Genomic DNA, 20818 nt, shown 5'->3' with positions numbered 1-20818 from the left:
TGGGAATTACATGAATCAAACCAATATCAATTTGATTAGCCAATCCCTCTAATACCCAGATGAGGGTACCCCGTGCACAGCCAACCTACACCTTCTCAGGTGCTGGTCGGTTGCACTAACATCTGGTGTAAAAATAAATAATCCGAGGCAAACACAGAAAATGACTTACCTGGCACTTTATTGTGAGAGAACCACGCGTTTCACCTGTAGCTTCCTCGGGTTCATCCAGCATAATCACATGGGCATACACAGGTGTGTTAAATACATATGATCACATGATCACTGTAGATTATTCCTGTTCATAGCCTCAAAGGAGAACTAGAGCGTGGATCACTCAACATGACATCATTTATATCATCGTCATAGTATATCAAAAATGTACATTTAAAAATACAAAGCATTTCAACAATAATCCATTATCTTTACCTCTTTTGCTGTTCGGGGTTGCTGGGGGCTCGAGCCGATCCCAATATCAAAATAAAACCTGTGAAATGTAGAACGACATGGAACTGATGCAATCAAGTTTCTTGCTTTTTCTTTGTGCAGGCTCTGTGTGGTTATGGGATGTTATTGCTTTGGAAATTGTTCCTTTTTTGAATAGGAAAAGTAGTTGAAATGAAGTTGCAAACCTATGAATTATAGTGTTGGGAAACCACAGTATTTGCCTTGCGGGACATGTGGCATATGCATGTGCTGAAACTAAAGCAGATGTTGAAAAAAAGAGCAACAAAAAAAACTCAAGAAGGAGAAAGAGAGAGAGAGAGAGAGATCTAGAGTTTTGACTCGCCAAACCTGAGTGATGTGTCTCCGTATCATGCTCGGCTGTACGTAAAGTCCCTCCAGTTCATTTTTAATTCATGACTAAGCCTGTGCAAGAAGCCTGGCAGACCTTGTACTGTTTATGAGCCACTGTTAGCCAAGTTTAATAATTAAAGACAGAGGTTTCCTCTCCATTGCCATTCAATGTGTGCTTTGGTAATTTACATAATCAGTCAGGTGGAGATACAAAGGGAGGCTTCTTACAAAATAGCAGCTGCCTGCAGAACTTGGAAGCTACCTTACACTTCTGTCTTCAGAATGTGACAGCTGGTGAAGCTACACAACATGTTATGTAAAGTTTGTCTGCTGGCCAGGCATTCATGCTCCTCATCTGGGTGTACTTTCCCCAAGTGAGGTAATGTTTTGCAATCCCTTCTCCCCAAACTCTCAGAGCAAATAATTTTGCAATGTCATTTAGCGTGGGGTTATTTTCGCAAGTTTTCACTCGAGAAAATCGAAACAGCTCCGTCCTTCGTTTTCTTCCTTTGATCTGTGCCAGATGTTGCCCTCATTCTGTATTTGTCTCCTCTGCTCAGTCTGTCCAGTGAACACTAAACATTGATTTCTCTGAGGCCTTCTCACCACAGCTTCAGACTCTGCGTCGCGTTGCTTAGCCATGATAGCGACCAAACAAAAACAGGTTTTCTGATTTGTGGCCACTTGTGAGAAAAGAAGGGTGGAGAGGAGGAAGATGATGTCAGTTACATAGATGGATGTCCTCTTCCCCAAGCCCTTGACCCCTTTTATTGAGATACTGGAAACATTTTGTCAAATTCCTCCCTGGAAAGACCACAGTGGTTTAACAACAGCTGGATCTCGGTGGTGAGGAGCTGAAACATTGTGAAGAAAGACAAATTGTGCAACAGCAAAGTACTATTTTTCATAGACAAAGGAGTGATTCTTCTACTAGAGGACAAATATCCTCATTTGTAAACAGAACTGATCAGTTTTTGCAGTGGTAAACATCTATGTTCCTTACAGAGAAGACAGGATTACAGCCAGACGCCTGTTGTCCACGTGTTTGGCAGTCAGAGTTTGTTTTCACCACAGCCTTAACTGACTCTCCGCCCCCAGGCACACATGCAAATTAACATCTGGAAACATATTGCCAACCCTGACATGGACAGATGGGTGGAGCCTATCACTCCATGCCCCTGGACCAGCATTCAAGGACTGGATACTTAGGCTTAAAGAAATCTGTACCTCCTTGTTTTAAGGCCTATGGTCAGACATATAAAGTATGTTAGCTGTAAATCATTTTCATGTGAACAGCCAACAGCTTGTACATACCCTGGTCGGTTATTGTCAAAGAAGGAGCTGCATGACTCCAGGAAAGATCAGAAAATGTTGTTTGTGGCACTGCACAACAAACAGATGTTGCAGATGTGTTGCCAACTATACTGAAGGACTTTTTTTTCCCTTTCCACACTCATGAATCTGATGGTAAATGGACTTGAGCTTATATAGCGCTTTTCTACTCTCCCGACTACTCAAAGCGCTTTTACACTGCATGTCACACGTACCCATTCACACACTGATGGTAGTGATCGCTATGTAGTATCATCCATCAGAAGTAACTAATCCCATTCATACACCACCACTGAAGCAGCGGGAGCAATAAGTGTCTTGCCTAAGGACACATCGGACATGTTGCGCAGCTGGGGATCGAACCCTCAACCTTCTGGTTGAGAAGCGACGACTGTAACAACTGAGCGACAGCCCTCTTATGAATCAGCCCTCTATTATGCAGGCCTATTTCAACTTTTTCCTTCATCATACACATACATTAGATGTATATATATATTTCTACATATAGGCTATACCATCATTTGCAGACAGATTTGCCAGCATATTATATTATATGAATATAGATTACACAAGGTAAATTATCAGTCTAAGAATCTGTAAATTCAGATTTTGTTTCGGATTAATTTAATACTACAGGTAGGCTACAGGTAGGCCCAAGCAAAACAATTGTTATGAATTAACTTTGTGGTTTTTAACAAGTCTATAAACTTAAAATACAGATTCCTTTCAGGTTTGGTGAAAACCCTAAATCGATTTAAGATATACCCATGTACTATAAAGTTGTTATCTCTATTCACTCAACCATTTATCTTGTTCATGGATATGTTAACAGTCAACTGATCAAATGGTAAAACAGGCATTTCAAACTCGTATTGCCCTAATGAATGCAATGTGTGGCTCTTTACAAGGTACAATTGTGACGTAACATGAAACTGGAACCATCGATTGTCAATTAAGGCATGATGACGTCACGTGATTCAATAAGGGGCGCCCTCAGAAGCGCACACGCGGAGTCGGACTGGACAAGGTCTACTTTAGCCGAAGTGTAGCCTAATGGTGGCGTAACCCGCTCACATTTAGAAATAAAAAAGTCAACAACCAAAACCACAGACAGGTGAAGGTGTTGTTAAAAGGCCGCTGAATGTTGACGACGTCACAGGCAAGTCGCTGCTAAAGAAAAGTTAGTAGTAGTTAACTTAAGTTAGCTGATGATTGAATCGCCTATTAGCTTTTTCTGCTGCACAGTTTACTCGATTTTTCTGACTGTAATTCTGAGCTCCTGTGTTAAATGGTAATAGGAAATGTTTCGGAGAAGGAAGAAGCTTTAATTAACTAAATATTTTAATATTTTTATTTTGTAATATTCTCTTTGTGTTTTTGCATGTGTGCATCGCATGAATGGCAGCACCTTTGAAGTGTGGCTGGACATTTGAGGATTGTTCAAACCATTGGAGTTTATAGAGGACATCTATCTTCTTCATTTCAAGGTCTTCAAGGTATAGTTCATCAATACACACCACATATCACACTGTGTCCCTTTTTATTGCGCAACTATGACTGCATGCGCCTTAATGTTTGAGTCACTCATGGTGATGGTAGTGCAACCACTGCCATCTTGTGGTCAAAATGTGGAACTAAAAATGATAGGGACATTAAAGTAATACACATGCTTGACTTAATATTGACTTGAGGGCAGTTACAGAGGTTGTTATAATGTTTCATATAAATCGGAATTTTCAATTATAAGTAATGATAAAACAATATATAACCTTGGCAGTAGACACAGTGCATCAGTTGATCAGGTAAGTGAATAATACAACTAAAGCAAAGGTGAAAATACAGGTTATACACTGAGGGACTGAGCCACTAAGAATGTATTGCATCTGCTAATAGCACCATGAATTGCTCAGAAATAGCACCTGCAATCTGCCCCGTTGTATCAACCTATCGACAAAATAGTTTACACTAATTATTTGTCAGTGTTAACACACCCACACAGTTTTCCTGCTCTGTGCAGTCTGCTTTTGTTTTGCGTCTGAATGTGGAGAAAAGTCGTCTGCACCTCTACTCTTAGCGGAGATGAGCTCGCATGCTGTCGGAGCGGTTATGTCTAAAGATGATGAGCTAGGACGGGAGGCGAAACTTTTTCAGTTTTTTTAATGCCAGACTTGACAAATTTAAAATGAGTGTCAAATGAGTTGTAGAAAAAAGTTTACTCTCTAAATGGAGCAAGCAAGGGAAACTAATCCTCGTGCTTAACGGCTCCAAACCCCAAAGATGTGCACAGATGTGGATGAAGTGTGAAGTCGCTCATGGTTACATTAATAATAGTAATGACAAAATGTCGTAGAGAGACTTAACAGATCATTTTTTCAAGTCATACAGAGGCAGTTTTCCTGATCACGTGAAAGTGTGCATGTCACAGTTATTATAAATGCTGAGCCCCAGTTACCACCAGCTGAGTGCAATGTGCCGTCCTTTGGCGTTCAATTGAGAGAGAGAGAGAGAGAGAGAGAGACACTTAATAGTACATGGGTCTCCATGGAGTTGAACAGCCTCACTATAACTGCCTATGGCACTTAGCGCTGGTCTTTGTCAATTACATGGTATTTGCAACGAGGCTTATTTGAGAGGAAGGGGGCAATTCTTCACCAACTTTTTGAATATTCCCTAAATAGCAAATAGGACAGGCGCACCAAGGACGCTGTCTGCTTGGCAGTGCAGCATGCATTTCATTTAATTGCTCGTGCTTTGTGGAGTACATTCTTCATTTTTCTCTCGTTTGCATAGGTTTAGTCCCCCCGAAGGCAGCGCAATCCTTTTGTGGATCAGGCCCTATGAGTTGAATTTACATTGTTGCATTCATTTTAGACCTCAATTAATCAGGATTAACTAGTCAATGCTGAAAATCATAAAAATCAAAGTATCAAAATAAAGCATCAATATGAACTGGCCGATTTAAATAAGAGAACTTTAACTTTATGACAAGGTGTTGTTCAAAAACATACATGTCATTGTCACAGCAGCTTGTTGGGTCACTTTCAGTCATTAAATGAATCTGAGTGTTATGTATTAACTTAGCTTTCTTGCAACTTCAGGTTAGTTACGAGTTCTTTACCCACAAACACTTTCAGCAAAGAAAGTAAGAACTGAGAAGATGAAAACTAAAAACAACTCAGCCTATCTGCTTTGACCTCTCATTAGTGAACCCTGCATGTTTTCAGTAATAGTTTTATCGTGTGTCAGACACTGAATAAGCTGCTTTTAGAGAACTAACGGGTTACAGCTTCTTCTCCTCTCTCTCTGAGTACCTCCCTCCTCCTCTCATCAGCTCCTCCTTGTTTTTTTTCCCTCTCCTCAAACTCTCCCACTGAGGTGACTGCTGAGTTGGCAATAGAACTTTTCTCTTTCAGCGCGATGGTGGTATAGTGGTGAGCATAGCTGCCTTCCAAGCAGTTGACCCGGGTTCGATTCCCGGCCATCGCAGATTACATTGTTTTCTTAAGCAGCAGAAAAAGTACAGTTTGAATGCATTTCACCCTCAGCCTGTGCTTTGTGGATTGCATGTTGTATTCTTTCTCTCATTAGCACAGCTATAGTGTTTGCAGAAGCGGCACAACCTTTTTGTGGATCAGGCCCATATATATGAGTATTATTAAAATCTCCAAAATAGTAGTAGAGGTCTGCCACTTTTTATAATTGCATCTCAATCCCATTTTGCAAGAATCTCCCACAGATATATTTCAGAACTATGGTCAAGTTTTCCAAAGCAAAACATGTGGATACATTCTTATAAATCGACTCATGCTTGGTTTACATTTTTAATAATCAAAAGGATTGATCATAAGTCTGATAAGAGACACAATTCTATCCATCAGTTCATACTGTTTATAATTATAAACGCACAGCATTGTGGGTGGTAAAATACAATTAATTTCCTGAAAGCACGCATCCGATCCATACTGCATAAAACCCGGAAGTTAGTATCCATACTGAAATGTTCAGTATACTGAGGTGGACCCAAAAAATGCATACTGAATGACCACGAAAGTTCAGTATACTGAAACTCCCTACTGAAAAGTACGTACTGTATACTGAACTGTGGCTATTCGGAAAGGGCCTCAGTGATGGAAAACAAACACTGCTGCCTCTTTAAATGTCTCATTCCACTTATTAAAACTCTCAGACAGCTCGCCTCATGAGTCTTAAAGGTCCCATATTATGCTTTTTCTGGTTTTATATGCTCTTTAGTGTGTTTTCCAAGTGTTCTGTGCATGTTTAGGCACATCTATGTGCAAAAATTCAAAGTCCGTGGAAACACGGCTTCTCCTACGTCCTCCTGTTAGCTGTAGCATTAGCTGCATGTAACGCTCGGTTCTAGCCCCCCTCGAAAATAATTTGTCAGTGCGGCGTCATTGTCAGTGTGAGATCACTGATCTAAGCCCATTGGCTCGTTGTGGCAAGCCCTGCAGCTCATGTTGAAATATCTGAGACGCGTGCTGAGCAACTGACCAATAACGACAGAGCGGATCGGCAGACCAATCAGAGCAGACTTGGCCCACGTGGGGTCTAACAGTGTGGGCTCAACAGAGCGTAGCTGACGGACTCAGAGCGTAGAGGGAGCAAGGAGGAGCAGTACATGAAAACAGACACTTTTTTCGGACTTTAGCTATTGTGAACGTACAAAAGTAGGTCCATACGAACCCCAAAAAGGGCATAATATGGACTCTTTAAAAATATAGGCAAAGTAGGGCTGTCAATTCAATTTTAAATCGGGATTGTTGCTAAATTTAAAAAGTTAACTGGATTTTAAAGGCAAGTTGCCATTATTTCTTATTTAAAAAAAAATGTTTGGCTTTAATTCTTATTTTTGTTTGTCTCAATCTGAGAATATTTTACTTGCTGTTTGAATTCAGTCCAGCTTTTATTTTGAAATAAATTAGGACCTTCTTGAAGATGGAAGGCTAGGACATTAAATGAACAAATCAGTTCTAAGGAACAGTCACAAAGTGAAATGTTTGATGTCATAAGGTCAATATTATTTAAAGAGCCCATATTATGCCCTTTTTGGGGTAAAATAAATACATTACAGTGTTTTATTCATTCATTCATTCATTTATTGAATTATCTGTTCTTAAGTCATTTTTGTCCCTCATACTGAATAAGCTGCTTTTAGAGAACTAACAGGTTACAACTTCTTCTCTCTCTCTCTGAGTACCTCCCTCCTCCTCTCATCAGCTCCTCCTTGTTTTTTTTTCCCTCTCCTCAAACTCTCCCACTGAGGTGACTGCTGAGTTGGCAATAGAACTTTTCCTATTCAGCGCGATGGTGGTATAGTGGTGAGCATAGCTGCCTTCCAAGCAGTTGACCCGGGTTCGATTCCCGGCCATCGCAGATTACATTGTTTTCTTAAGCAGCAGAAAAAGTACAGTTTGAATGCATTTCACCCTCAGCCTGTGCTTTGTGGATTGCATGTTGTATTCTTTCTCTCATTAGCACAGCTATAGTGTTTGCAGAAGCGGCACAACCTTTTTGTGGATCAGGCCCATATATATGAGTATTATTGAAATCTCCAAAATAGTAGTAGAGGTCTGCCACTTTTTATAATTGCATCTCAATCCCATTCTACTCAAACTCTCACACTGAGGTGACTGCTGAGTTGGCAACAAAACTTTTCTTCTTCAGTGCGATGGTGGTATAGTGGTGAGCATAGCTGCCTTCCAAGCAGTTGACCTGGGTTCGATTCCCAGCCATCGCAGAAGACATGGTTATCTTAAGGAGGAACAGAAAATGACTTTAAGTACAAAAAAAAGGTTAAATGGATAGTAAAAGAAATGCTAGAATAAATACATAGATTAATATATAAATGAATACATGAACCAATGCTTCAATAAATAAACAGAGATGTGTTTGTTATCAGGTAATATAAAGAGACTAAACTGTGTGTATTTTATTAGAAATAATACAGTGTGTATTTCTGTGAAAACAGACTGACAACTGAACAGTGATCAGCCGTTTCAGTGGAACGGACGTCTCATGTCTCTTAAAACATATTTCCTTGTTTCCTCTCTCCTCTGCATCGTTTCCTTGCATCTCTCCATGCATCTCTGGTGGGCGGGGGGGGCGGGCCAACTTTTCTTCTTCAGTGCGATGGTGGTATAGTGGTGAGCATAGCTGCCTTCCAAGCAGTTGACCCGGGATCGATTCCCGGCCATCGCAGAGTACATCGTTTTCTTTAGTAGTACAAATGGTGAAGGTAGGTCCTGTGTTAAAAATATAAATCCCATAATTAGATCCTCTCATCTTTGTTTCTCTGTTTTCTTTTCACTCTGGTTGGTCGTTGAGCTGCAGTTATTTGAAATGTCACTTATTCTACAGCTTTACATTATACATCAGGTGTCATATTCACTAGAGTTTCAGAGACTGTAACATGAAAACACTCCTGAAAATCTGCACTCCAGCTTTGGCGCTCAGCCTTTGAAGATTCAGGGGAGTTATCTACAAACACTTTATGGAGCAATGCCACTTGTGTCCTTAAGCAAACTGCTTCATTATCAAACTTTCTAAGAGAGGTGGCTGAGCGTGAGTTATTTTGAGATGCAGAAATCAAATGAAATCTTAAAGTCCTGTAAAGGAATATCATACTTTTCTCATAGTTGATTACATGACATTAGCCTCCCATCATTGTAGAGATTCATTATACTACATAATCCCCTGCTTACCCATGTTCTGATACCAGCATCTTCTCTTCCAGCTATACATTTACTATTATCCCTTATAGGTTTGACTGGTGGAAGTGCAGGAATTTCACCTTAGTGAGGGGGGGGTCAAACTCATATTAGGTAGTGGGCCGGATTTGTTAAACGAGACCTCATTAGGGGCTGGACTAATTTTTTTTTTCAGAAATCAACATGCCTGAATGCATGAATAGGCTGTTAGTGGATTCATTTGTTTAAATCAGAGGTGTTCTCGCTTCTTCTTCCCCTCTGTCTGTATCCCTTTTCCCCCCACCCTGGCTGTCCCTTCAACTCCAGTTCTAGCCGAGTGGTTAAGGTGATGGACTTGAAAGCTGTTGGGGTCTCTCTGTGCAGGTTTGAATCCCGCTCTGCTCACAACATCAGACTGTTTCAAACTCAGAAAAATAATTTCTCCAACTCCAACTGGAGTTGTGAGGTGAATGTTTCTGCATTAGAAGAAGCTGGAGATTTGACTTAATGTAAGTAGTTAAGTTAATGATTATCTCGTAGTTATCTCCCAGCGTCACACGGTTGAGAGTACACGGCTTGACTGTGCGCTCTTTAATAAACCTGAGAGACTGGTCTACTTAGAAGTAGAGTTTGGTGATTTGGTCATTTTGATGCAGGTCACTTTCAAAGCAGGACTTAAACTTGTTCAAAGTTATTTCTGCACTGTGGTATTACTACTTAAAGGCTGCTTTTTAGATCTCAGTACTTCTTCCACTGTCACTTATTTCTTTATCGAAAGCACGTCTTTTTTTCTAAATCTACCTACTCATTTTTAATCTGCGGAAGAATCCCCCTAGACCCCCTTACTTGTAATTTCCTTTGGTATTTTTCAAGCTTGGTAGGATAAATGTATATCAGCAAACATATAAACATACCAGAAATGACAAATATACACACATTTAAGAGAAGTCAGGAAGTGTCTTTGATGAAACATTAAAGGCTGTGTAGAAAAAGTCTGTAAATGGAATAAACACTTTAGAAATAGAGATCTTGTGAAGAAGTGAAAAGCAAAGCAAGCAATGCCATATAACACTTAAGATTGGGATAATGCTAAATAGCAGGATTACAACCATGCTGAATCCAAACAATGCAACGTAGTAAAGAGAAACACAAAGAAAATCACGTCTGATACATCTAAATCATGCTTTGCAGGGTTGCCATGATCTTCTGAGCTCAGAATGAAAAACCTCTCAGTGGTATCTTTAGCAGGACGTCTACATGACCCTAACCCTTGTTAAATCCATAAATCAGGCTTTGTTTTATGCAAGAATCTCCCACAGATATATTTCAGATCTATGGTCAAGTTTTCCAAAGCAAAACATGTGGATACATTCTTATAAATCAACTCATGCTTGATTTACATTTTTAATAATCAAAAGTATTGATCATAAGTCTGATAAGAGACACAATTCTATCCATCTGTTCACACTGTTTATGATTAGAAACTAACATAGAAAATAGAATGAATTACTTCTGAGAACAGGGAATACTCAGTTATGTTATCTGGCTAACTGTGTGAGGAAGCTCACCCCTGATACTTTGTACAATATTAGATTCCCAAAGGCACTGATTTAGTTTTGTAACATTTAAAGATGGTGCCTTGCTTAAAATCTGAATATATTGTGATTGCTGAAGTTTTAAAATTTACATTCTAAATTGAGACTTGTCAAACACAGGATTCAAACATAGACAAAGTAGGGCTGTCAATTCAATTTTAAATCGGGATTGTTGCTAAATTTAAAAAGTTAACTGGATTTTAAGGGCAAGTTGCCATTATTTATTTCTTTTTTTTTTTTTAATGTTTGGCTTTAATTCTTATTTTTTGGAAGTCTCAATCTTAGAATACTTAACTTGCTGTTTGAATTCAGTCCAGCTTTTATTTTGAAATAAATTAGGACCTTCTTGAAGATGGAAGGCTAGGACATTAAATGAACAAATCAGTTCTAAGGAACAGTCACAAAGTGAAATGTTTGATGTCATAAGGTCAATATTACTTAAGACTTATGAGGCGAGCTTTCTGAGAGTTTAAACAAGTGGAATGAGACATTTAAAGAGGCAGCAATGTTTGTCTTCCATCACTGAGACTACAGGGAGACACTGGGGTGGATGATCTACAGAAAGGACAAAATAGCATGAGGTTAATTATGATTTACTTGTAAATGCTGACAGCCCTAGAAAAAAGTCATCAATGTGACATTTTTAGAGCAAAAAAAGAAAGAAAGCGTAAAGAGAAACCAGAAGATTTGAATAAGAGAAGTTTAACTTTATCACAAGGTGTTGTTCAAAAACATCAATGTCATTGTCACAGCAGCTTGTTGGGTCACTTTCAGTCATTAAATGAATCTGAGTGTTATGTATGAACTTAGCTTTCTTGCAACTTCAGGTTAGTTACGAGTTCTTTACCCACAAACACTTTCAGCAAAGAAAGTAAGAACTGAGAAGATGAAAACTAAAAACAACTCAGCCCATCTGCTTTGACCTCTCATTAGTAAACCCTGCATGTTTTCAGTAATAGTTTTATCGTGTGTCAGACACTGAATAAGCTGCTTTTAGAGAACTAACGGGTTACAGCTTCTTCTCCTCTCTCTCTGAGTACCTCCCTCCTCCTCTCATCAGCTCCTCAAACTCTCCCACTGAGGTGACTGCTGAGTTGGCAATAGAATATTTCTTCTTCAGTGCGATGGTGGTATAGTGGTGAGCATAGCTGCCTTCCAAGCAGTTGACCCGGGTTCGATTCCCGGCCATCGCAGATTACATTGTTTTCTTAAGCAGCAGAAAAAGTACAGTTTGAATTCATTTCACCCTCAGCCTGTGCTTTGTGGATTGCATGTTGTATTCTTTCTCTCATTAGCACAGCTATAGTGTTTGCAGAAGCGGCACAACCTTTTTGTGGATCAGGCCCATATATACGAGTATTATTAAAATCTCCAAAATAGTAGTAGAGGTCTGCCACTTTTTATAATTGCATCTCAATCCCATTTTGCAAGAATCTCCCACAGATATATTTCAGAACTATGGTCAAGTTTTCCAAAGCAAAACATGTGGATACATTCTTATAAATCGACTCATGCTTGGTTTACATTTTTAATAATCAAAAGGATTGATCATAAGTCTGATAAGAGACACAATTCTATCCATCAGTTCATACTGTTTATAATTATAAACGCACAGCATTGTGGGTGGTAAAATACAATTAATTTCCTGAAAGCACGCATCCGATCCATACTGCATAAAACCCGGAAGTTAGTATCCATACTGAAATGTTCAGTATACTGAGGTGGACCCAAAAAATGCATACTGAATGACCACGAAAGTTCAGTATACTGAAACTCCCTACTGAAAAGTACGTACTGTATACTGAACTGTGGCTATTCGGAAAGGGCCTCAGTGATGGAAAACAAACACTACTGCCTCTTTAAATGTCTCATTCCACTTATTAAAACTCTCAGACAGCTCGCCTCATGAGTCTTAAAGGTCCCATATTATGCTTTTTCTGGTTTTATATGCTCTTTAGTGTGTTTTCCAAGTGTCCTGTGCATGTTTAGGCACATCTATGTGCAAAAATTCAAAGTCTTCTCCTACCTCCTCCTGTTAGCTGTAGCATTAGCTGCATGTAACGCTCGGTTCTAGCCCCCCTCGAAAATAATTTGTCAGTCAGACGTCATTGTCAGTGTGAGATCACTGATCTAAGCCCATTGGCTCGTTGTGGCAAGCCCTGCAGCTCATGTTGAAATATCTGAGACGCGTGCTGAGCAACTGACCAATAACGACAGAGCGGATCGGCAGACCAATCAGAGCAGACTTGGCCCACGTGGGGTCTAACAGTGTGGGCTCAACAGAGCGTAGCTGACGGACTCAGAGCGTAGAGGGAGCAAGGAGGAGCAGTACATGAAAACAGACACTTTTTTCGGACTTTAGCTATTGTGAACGTACAAAAGTAGGTCCATACGAACCCCAAAAAGGGCATAATATGGACTCTTTAAAAATATAGGCAAAGTAGGGCTGTCAATTCAATTTTAAATCGGGATTGTTGCTAAATTTAAAAAGTTAACTGGATTTTAAAGGCAAGTTGCCATTATTTCTTATTTTAAAAAAAATGTTTGGCTTTAATTCTTATTTTTTGTTTGTCTCAATCTGAGAATACTTTACTTGCTGTTTGAATTCAGTCCAGCTTTTATTTTGAAATAAATTAGGACCTTCTTGAAGATGGAAGGCTAGGACATTAAATGAACAAATCAGTTCTAAGGAACAGTCACAAAGTGAAATGTTTGATGTCATAAGGTCAATATTATTTAAAGAGCCCATATTATGCCCTTTTTGGGGTAAAATAAATACATTACAATGTTTTATTCATTTACTCATTCATTCATTGAATTATCTGTTCTTAAGTCATTTTTGTCCCTCATACTGAATAAGCTGCTTTTAGAGAACTAACAGGTTACAACTTCTTCTCTCTCTCTCTGAGTACCTCCCTCCTCCTCTCATCAGCTCCTCCTTGTTTTTTTTCCCCTCTCCTTAAACTCTCCCACTGAGGTAACTGCTGAGTTGGCAATAGAACTTTTCCTATTCAGTGCGATGGTGGTATAGTGGTGAGCATAGCTGCCTTCCAAGCAGTTGACCCGGGTTCGATTCCCGGCCATCGCAGATTACATTGTTTTCTTAAGCAGCAGAAAAAGTACAGTTTGAATTCATTTCACCCTCAGCCTGTGCTTTGTGGATTGCATGTTGTATTCTTTCTCTCATTAGCACAGCTATAGTGTTTGCAGAAGCGGCACAACCTTTTTGTGGATCAGGCCCATATATATGAGTATTATTGAAATCTCCAAAATAGTAGTAGAGGTCTGCCACTTTTTATAATTGCATCTCAATCCCATTCTACTCAAACTCTCACACTGAGGTGACTGCTGAGTTGCCAACAAAACTTTTCTTCTTCAGTGCGATGGTGGTATAGTGGTGAGCATAGCTGCCTTCCAAGCAGTTGACCTGGGTTCGATTCCCAGCCATCGCAGAAGACATGGTTATCTTAAGGAGGAAAAAAAAATGACTTTAAGTACAAAAAAAAAGGTAAATGGATAGTAAAAGAAATGCTAGAATAAATACATAGATTAATATATAAATGAATACATGAACCAATGCTTCAGTAAATAAACAGAGATGTGTTTGTTATCAGGTAATATAAAGAGACTAAACTGTGTGTATTTTATTAGAAATAATACAGTGTGTATTTCTGTGAAAACAGACTGACAACTGAACAGTGATCAGCTGTTTCAGTGGAACGGACGTCTCATGTCTCTTAAAGCATATTTCCTTGTTTCCTCTCTCCTCTGCATCGTTTCCTTGCATCTCTCCATGCATCTCTGGTGGGCGGGACTAAGACACAAGTGGAGGAGGCAATAAGTGAGGGATGCATGCATGCAATTAAGGGAACTGAAGCGTACCCTAAGCAGTGTTTCCCCTAGGTTTACAGTGTTGGGGGGGTGGGGACAAGCCGACTCGGCGACATGACGACACAAACACTTGAAGGAATCTTGGTGTTCATGTGTTACTTTTAATGACAGATGTCCTTTTCTATCGGAAAGGTATCCTTAAATGACTTATTTCCCTGATTTCCGACTCTATCCACTATCCTATCCCTACAATAAAGGCACAAAAAGTCCAAAAATAAATCTTAAGTTATTATTATTATTTTATTTTTTTACTTGACCTTCAGGGGGGGCAGGCCGCCCCCCCAATATAATGGTAGAGGAAACACTGACATCATTAGCCTGGTACTTGCTAAAATTAAGCTAATAGTTAAAAATGTGAGGAATCGATTGCTTCTGTCTGGGGTTACAAATTGAACAATCCTACTTCAGAGTAAAGTTAGGACCAACCACTTAATTTATTTTTTCTTTGTACAACAAGGACATAGAAGTACAGACAAATACAAGTGGAAATGAATACATTTAACAAAATAAATACATTACAATGTTTTATTCATTCATTCATTTATTGAATTATCTGTTCTTAAGTCATTTTTGTCCCTCATACTGAATAAGCTGCTTTTAGAGAACTAACAGGTTACAACTTCTTCTCTCTCTCTCTGAGTACCTCCCTCCTCCTCTCATCAGCTCCTCCTTGTTTTTTTTTCCCTCTCCTCAAACTCTCCCACTGAGGTGACTGCTGAGTTGGCAACAGAACTTTTTTTCTTCAGCGCGATGGTGGTATAGTGGTGAGCATAGCTGCCTTCCAAGCAGTTGACCCGGGTTCGATTCCCGGCCATCGCAGATTACATTGTTTTCTTAAGCAGCAGAAAAAGTACAGTTTGAATGCATTTCACCCTCAGCCTGTGCTTTGTGGATTGCATGTTGTATTCTTTCTCTCATTAGCACAGCTATAGTGTTTGCAGAAGCGGCACAACCTTTTTGTGGATCAGGCCCATATATATGAGTATTATTAAAATCTCCAAAATAGTAGTAGAGGTCTGCCACTTTTTATAATTGCATCTCAATCCCATTCCACTCAAACTCTCACACTGAGGTGACTGCTGAGTTGGCAGTAAAACTTTTCTTCTTCAGTGGTATAGTGGTGAGCATAGCTGCCTTCCAAGCAGTTGACCCGGGTTCGATTCCCGGCCATCGCAGAAGACATGGTTATCTCAAGGAGAGACAAAAAATGACTTTAAGTACAAAAAAGAGTAAAGGGATAGTAAATGAAATGCTGGAATAAATGCATAGATTAATATATAAATGAATGAATACATGAACCAATGCTTCAGTAAATAAACATAGATTTAGTTCAAATTGTCCTTAGGTTTGAAGTAGTCTGCAGGTTGTTCTTCATGTGCAGGTGTTTGTTATCAGGTAACATGAAGAGACTAAACTGTGTATTTTATTAGAAATAATACAGTGTGTATTTCTGTGAAAACAGACTGACAACTGAACAGTGATCAGCTGTTTCAGTGGAACGGACGTCTCATGTCTCTTAAAGCATATTTCCTTGTTTCCTCTCTCCTCTGCATCGTTTCCTTGCATCTCTCCATGCATCTCTGGTGGGCGGGACTAAGACACAAGTGGAGGAGGCAATAAGTGAGGGATGCATGCATGCAATTAAGGGAACTGAAGCGTACCCTAAGCAGTGTTTCCCCTAGGTTTACAGTGTTGGGGGGGTGGGGACAAGCCGACTCGGCGACATGACGACACAAACACTTGAAGGAATCTTGGTTTTCATGTGTTACTTTTAATGACAGATGTCCTTTTCTATCGGAAAGGTATCCTTAAATGAATTCTTTCCCTGATTTCCGACTCTATCCACTATCCTATCCCTACAATAAAGGCACAAAAAGTCCAAAAATAAATCAAAAAAAGAAATAAATTATTATAATTTTTTTTACTTGACCTTCAGGGGGTGCGGGGGGCCGTTGGGGGGGGGGGCAACACTGCCCTAAGGGACATCATTAGCCTAGTACTGGCTAAAATTAAGCAAATAGTTAAAAATGTGAGGAATCGATTGCTTCTGTCTGGGTTTACAAATTGAACAATCCTACTTCAGAGTAAAGTTAGGACCAACCACTTAATTTATTTTTTCTTTGTACAACAAGGACATAGAAGTACAGACAAATACAAGTGGAAATGAATACATTTAACAAAATAAATACATTACAATGTTTTATTCATTTATTCATTCATTCATTGAATTATCTGTTCTTAAGTCATTTTTGTCCCTCATACTGAATAAGCTGCATTTAGAGAACTAACAGGTTACAACTTCTCCTCTCTCTCTGAGTACCTCCCTCCTCCTCTCATCAGCTCCTCCTTGTTTTTTTTTCCCTCTCCTCAAACTCTCCCACTGAGGTGACTGCTGAGTTGGCAATAGAACTTTTCTTCTTCAGTGCGATGGTGGTATAGTGGTGAGCATAGCTGCCTTCCAAGCAGTTGACCCGGGTTCGATTCCCGGCCATCGCAGATTACATTGTTTTCTTAGCAGAAAAAGTGCAGATTTAGAAGAGGCGTGACCCGTGTTCAGAAAAAGTGAAATAAACAGTTAAGTTATGTCCTGCAGGTCACAGCTTTTCTATTGTTGTGCACACATTGAGGAGCAGTTTTAAACATAATTAAACACGTGTGATCAACCTGTCAGACAGCGCAGCATAACTTAAAGTAATCCTATATTTTGGTTCTAGTTGCTTATTTCTTAATAACTTTAGAACAACCTCTAAGAGGGAGGGAGAGCTTATACAGATGTGTCAGAGCGTGCTAACATAACAGATGAGAATTAAACATCAACTGATGATTTGTTCTGAAGTAACAAAACCCTGCAGACTGCAGTCTCTGTTATCAGACTAATGCTGTCCAAACAGCTCAAATGTTCATTGAGTGTGCATATGCACTTCTGCTTGTCACCTTCACTGCTCTGTTTGTTTTAAACAGGACATGCCTGTTAAAACTTTCACTGCAAGGGTTGAAGGGTTGCCATCTGCTCGAGTGTGAAATGTTCTAAAATCGGTAAGAACTACTGTTAATACTATTTAAGTATTTACAATCCTGAGTGCAAAGATTAATTCATGAAATATGAATTTGCACAGCAGGTACTGTGATGTCATCATATAGACTGACTTCTCGGAACACCCCTATCTAAAAGTGACCTCCAGCGTCCCTGGTTTGCTCGCACTGTTAATTGTAATGGAATCAGAAAGGAGAAATCTTAGAGAGAGAGAGAGAGTAAGGGTTAGTGTGTTCAGTTTAATTAAAAAAACTTGATATGCTTCTTTTAAGTCATAACAGAGAAGAGTTAACTCCTCTCTCCTGCATTAAAACATCAGATCTTGTGGAAACTGCTCAGGTCTGAAATAAAAATGTACCATTATTGCTTGAGTTGATATCGTATTTTTGGATTTTACAACTCATGAATGAGAGAGCAGAGACAGGGAATGACCTTTCTTTCAATTCATTACCAGACTAGAGGAAGCTCTTTTTGAAATGTTAGACCATTTTCATTAAAACAGTGAAAGGGAAAAACTTTTAGTTTGCAACATGTAGAGAAAATGCCTGGCATATTAAAGATCTTAAGATGATGTGTTTTTATAATTCTTTTGTAACAGAATAATGAGTGTTATGTTGTGATGTTTTTTTTAGTCTGCTTTACAAATCCCAAGGTGTGAACGAAAGCAATTCAAGAAACCCTCACAAGTCATGACATTACTTTGAGCAGAAGACAAGTAGGGCACTGTGAATGTTATAGTCACAGCTCAACTTTGGGTCAAGGATTGTTGTTTTCAATGTGCATGAGTTTTGTGTCTGTGTTGCAACCCAAATGCCAATTTTTGTGAATCTCGCCTGACTGTTTTTGCCGCTCTGTAACTTTTAGCGATTAAAAGAATGACAAGAATGTGGTGAAGAAAACAGTCTGACTCCAGCAGGAAACATCTCTGCATTAACCCTTTAAAGGCACCAATATTGCATTTTTTTTTTACAGCTGCAGTGTTATGTGGTGGTATATAGTAAGCAGCATTTACAGTACTAAAGAGCTATAACTGCATCTGTATCTCAAAATGACTCACTGTGGCCCTCCCTCTTCCTCTCATCGGCTCCTCCTCCTTTTCCCCCTCTCCTCCCTCTCTCAGTCAAACTCACGCTGAGGTGACTGCTGAGTTGGCAATAGAACTTTTCTCTTGCATCGCGATGGTGGTATAGTGGTGAGCATAGCTGCCTTCCAAGCAGTTGACCCGGGTTCGATTCCCGGCCATCGCAGCGTACATTGTTTTCTTTAGTAGTACAAATAGTGAAGGTAGGTCCTGTGTTAAAAATATAAATCCCATAATTAGATCCTCTCATCTTTGTTTCTCTGTTTTCTTTTCACTCTGGTTGGTCGTTGAGCTGCAGTTATTTGAAATGTCACTTATTCTACAGCTTTACATTATACATCAGGTGTCATATTCACTAGAGTTTCAGAGACTGTAACATGAAAACCCTCCTGAAAATCTGCACTCCAGCTTTGGCGCTCAGCCTTTGAAGATTCAGGGGAGTTATCTACAAACACTTTATGGAGCAATGCCACTTGTGTCCTTAAGCAAACTGCTTCATTATCAAACTTTCTAAGAGAGGTGGCTGAGCGTGAGTTATTTTGAGATGCAGAAATCAAATGAAATCTTAAAGTCCTGTAAAGGAATATCATACTTTTCTCATAGTTGATTACATGACATTAGCCTCCCATCATTGTAGAGATTCATTATACTACATAATCCCCTGCTTACCCATGTTCTGATACCAGCATCTTCTCTTCCAGCTATACATTTACTATTATCCCTTATAGGTTTGACTGGTGGAAGTGCAGGAATTTCCCCTTAGTGAGGGGGGGGTCAAACTCATATTAGGTAGTGGGCCGGATTTGTTAAACGAGACCTCATTAGGGGCTGGACTAATTTTTTTTTTCAGAAATCAACATGCCTGAATGCATGAATAGGCTGTTAGTGGATTAATTTTTTTAAATCAGAGTTGTGAAACTCAATAACATTCATCAAGAATTCAAATCTGTTTTACTCGAGGCCAAAACCGTTTACTGAGAAACATACTTAAATTGACCTTTTTTTTAATCAGTTTAAAGTCACTGAAAGGACTCTATTGTGTTGAAAATGACCTGTTTTATTATTATTAAAGTAGTTCTCTCTTCTTCTTCCCCTCTGTCTGTATCCCTTTTCCCCCCACCCTGGCAGTTCCTTTAGCTCCAGTTCTAGCCGAGTGGTTAAGGTGATGGACTTGAAAGCTGTTGGGGTCTCTGTGCAGGTTTGAATCCCACTCTGCTCAGAACATCAGACTGTTTCAAACTCAGAAAAATAATTTCTCTAACAACAAATGCTTTGGAGTTGTGAGGTGAATGTTTCTGCATTAGAAGAAGCTGGAGATTTGACTTAATGTAAGTAGATAAGTTAATGATTATCTCGTAGTTATCTCCCAGCGTCACAAGGTTGAGAGTGCACGGCTTGACTGTGCCTGAGAGACTGGTCTACTTAGAAGTAGACTTTGGTGATTTGGTCATTTTGATGCAGGTCACTTTCAAAGCAGGACTTAAACTTGTTCAAAGTTATTTCTGCACTGTGGTATTACTACTTAAAGGCTGCTTTTTAGATCTCAGTACTTCTTCCACTGTCACTTATTTCTTTATCGAAAGCACGTCTTTTTTTCTAAATCTACCTGCTCATTTTTATTCTGCGGAAGAATCCCCCTAGACCCCCTTACTTGTAATTTCCTTTGGTATTTTTCAAGCTTGGTAGGATAAATGTATATCAGCAAACATATAAACATACCAGAAATGACAAATATACACACATTTAAGAGAAGTCAGGAAGTGTGTTTGATGAAACATTAAAGGCTGTGTAGAAAAAGTCTGTAAATGGAATAAACACTTTAGAAATAGAGATCTTGTGAAGAAGTGAAAAGCAAAACAAGCAATGCCATATAACACTTAAGATTGGGATAATGCTAAATAGCAGGATTACAACCATGCTGAATCCAAACAATGCAACGTAGTAAAGAGAAACACAAAGAAAATCACGTCTGATACATCTAAATCATGCTTTGCAGGGTTGCCATGATCTTCTGAGCTCAGAATGAAAAACCTCTCAGTGGTATCTTTAGCAGGACGTCTACATAACCCCTTGTTAAATCCATAAATCAGGCTTTGTTTTATTCAAATGTTCCTCTTTATATCTGTTAATCAACATAAAGGATATTACTGTAATGTTGATTTCTTCTCTGAACAATATGTTCAATAGAGCTGCATCTACTATGACCACTAGGTGGCAGTATTTGTCTTTTGTATTCATCTGAAACTTTCACTTCCACTCACACTAAGTCAGAAAATTTATTTTAAGGAACCAGTCTTGTCAGCATTAATTTGTCATTTCGTCAACTTTTCTACAACTCAAAGAACCGTGTACATAATGTTTTAAACTGTGTTCTTCTCTCATA

The 20818-nt window shown here is 39.2% G+C and overlaps 10 non-coding genes across 10 annotated transcripts; all 10 read left to right on the top strand.

The window, feature by feature from the left end:
• The first annotated feature begins 5541 nt into the window (after positions 1-5541).
• On the top strand, positions 5542-5613 carry trnag-ucc (transfer RNA glycine (anticodon UCC)). Its single transcript has one exon. It is a non-coding gene; the product is annotated as a tRNA-Gly (tRNA).
• Positions 5614-7449: 1836 nt separating this feature from the next.
• trnag-ucc (transfer RNA glycine (anticodon UCC)) lies at positions 7450-7521 on the top strand. The gene has a single exon. It is a non-coding gene; the product is annotated as a tRNA-Gly (tRNA).
• Positions 7522-7813: 292 nt separating this feature from the next.
• On the top strand, positions 7814-7885 carry trnag-ucc (transfer RNA glycine (anticodon UCC)). Its single transcript has one exon. It is a non-coding gene; the product is annotated as a tRNA-Gly (tRNA).
• Positions 7886-8274: 389 nt separating this feature from the next.
• On the top strand, positions 8275-8346 carry trnag-ucc (transfer RNA glycine (anticodon UCC)). The gene has a single exon. It is a non-coding gene; the product is annotated as a tRNA-Gly (tRNA).
• A 3204-nt stretch (positions 8347-11550) lies between these two features.
• Positions 11551-11622, top strand: trnag-ucc (transfer RNA glycine (anticodon UCC)). The gene has a single exon. It is a non-coding gene; the product is annotated as a tRNA-Gly (tRNA).
• A 1823-nt stretch (positions 11623-13445) lies between these two features.
• Positions 13446-13517, top strand: trnag-ucc (transfer RNA glycine (anticodon UCC)). The gene has a single exon. It is a non-coding gene; the product is annotated as a tRNA-Gly (tRNA).
• A 292-nt stretch (positions 13518-13809) lies between these two features.
• On the top strand, positions 13810-13881 carry trnag-ucc (transfer RNA glycine (anticodon UCC)). The gene has a single exon. It is a non-coding gene; the product is annotated as a tRNA-Gly (tRNA).
• Positions 13882-15067: 1186 nt separating this feature from the next.
• trnag-ucc (transfer RNA glycine (anticodon UCC)) lies at positions 15068-15139 on the top strand. The gene has a single exon. It is a non-coding gene; the product is annotated as a tRNA-Gly (tRNA).
• Positions 15140-16744: 1605 nt separating this feature from the next.
• trnag-ucc (transfer RNA glycine (anticodon UCC)) lies at positions 16745-16816 on the top strand. Its single transcript has one exon. It is a non-coding gene; the product is annotated as a tRNA-Gly (tRNA).
• A 1713-nt stretch (positions 16817-18529) lies between these two features.
• On the top strand, positions 18530-18601 carry trnag-ucc (transfer RNA glycine (anticodon UCC)). Its single transcript has one exon. It is a non-coding gene; the product is annotated as a tRNA-Gly (tRNA).
• The last annotated feature ends 2217 nt before the right edge of the window (positions 18602-20818 follow it).

This window comes from Labrus mixtus, chromosome 19 (genome assembly GCF_963584025.1).
Source record: "Labrus mixtus chromosome 19, fLabMix1.1, whole genome shotgun sequence".
Classification (NCBI taxonomy): Eukaryota; Metazoa; Chordata; class Actinopteri; order Labriformes; family Labridae; genus Labrus; species Labrus mixtus.
This window is presented reverse-complemented; position numbering and strand designations above follow the sequence as displayed.